The sequence below is a fragment of the Fragaria vesca genome, linkage group LG2 (assembly GCF_000184155.1).
Source record: "Fragaria vesca subsp. vesca linkage group LG2, FraVesHawaii_1.0, whole genome shotgun sequence".
Taxonomy (NCBI): domain Eukaryota; kingdom Viridiplantae; phylum Streptophyta; class Magnoliopsida; order Rosales; family Rosaceae; genus Fragaria; species Fragaria vesca.
The window spans coordinates 25,507,052-25,508,633 of NC_020492.1; positions in this window are offsets into that span (position 1 = coordinate 25,507,052).

The following is a 1,582-nucleotide window of genomic DNA, read 5'->3' on the forward strand; positions in this document are numbered from 1 at the left end:
TAACAAAGTCATGGCATTGAAGAACCAACATGGAGCAACTTATAGTCTTGAGAAGCAGCTAATTTCAATAAACATAAATGGGATCGGACATTCAGCTACTTATTCCCTTCAAGACTTACTGAAATCATATGGGATTTGCCATCTACACACAACTAAAAGTGGTGGTAAATAGACCGTCCATGTACATAAGTTTAAGTAAATTTCAAAAATCCATTTCAGATAATTACAATGCTGAAAACATTGGGGATAGCTGTTGGACAAAAACACCAGATAATTACAATTTTGGAAGCTCGACTAATGTTAAGCCTTCATTTCGATAAGGATCTCTCTCTTTGCACCCAGAAAAGTGATATGAGCACAAAGTGCTACGTTTATAATGTATTTCCGACCCTATTTAGCTATGTAATTCCCTTAACAATATTCATATTAACTAAGTTTGTGTTTTTAGGTCATAAATAAAGCCAAGGAGCCCAAAAGAGACAAAAGAGGAGAAATCTTGAAGGAAAAGGAATCCATGTTGTGCAAGGAAAAAAATCAGAAAATCTGCCAAAAATCGTCAATCAACTTCGACAGAACATTGTGATTAGCTCAAAATGATCCAGGAGATGTGCCATATATCAATGGAAAGCTACAAGAGTCTACTTTTCAGAACCTTTACAGATCGTCAATACCTATTTTGGAGAAGAAGTTATGACCGTTTAAGTGGCCGAAGGTCAGTCTGCCCGAATTTGTGATTTGAACCAAGACTTCTATTTTGAGGCCCAGACTACATTGGCAAGCCCATGGACGAGTTTTGAGGGTTTTATAACCCTAATCACAGCAGAAAAGAGGAGGGGAAGATTGGAGGACGTTAAGATTAGAGGAGGACGTGAAGATTAGAGGAAGCCAGCGATCTCACATCATTACAACCTCCATAGTGGAGGACTTGCACAAGGAAGCCGCCAAGCCATCATTGATCTCTCCATCATCCACGGTTTATCTTTCTTTTGTCATCTTTTATTCTCCTTGTGTGATTTTGTAGCCATGTGTGGCTGATTTCTCTTAGTTAGGGGCAAGGTTTGAAGCCCCAAGAATGTTTTAGAAATTGTTATGAACCTTGGTTTTGAATTATTGAGTCTTTCAAATTGTTTATTTGGTTTTGGTTTATGGAGAACTCTTACTTGTTTATGTTCATGTATGCGCAACATAGAACATTATGAACTTGTGAGTGGGGCTAGAATTAGGTTGTTTAATCTCCTAAACGGTTAATACGGCTTAGTTCAAAGTAGTAAAACCTATAGGACAATAGATGAAACCAAATAAAAAAGATTGCATGCTAGGTAGGCGTTCCACACTAGTTTTGCATATTTGTTCAATCACTTCCATTTATCTTAATGCTTAGAATAATTTGTTGATAGGATAGCGTCTATACCTTGATCGGTTATTCTAAAGGCTTAGTAATGGTGCATTCATCTTGCTTAAGTATTCAAGGGAAGTAATAAGGACTTACGCAGTGCGTTCACGGTTTGTTCTTGATTGATACCGATTTGCGACTTAATGATTGAAGCTTTGGTTGTTAACATGTCTTGAAACATACTTGGTG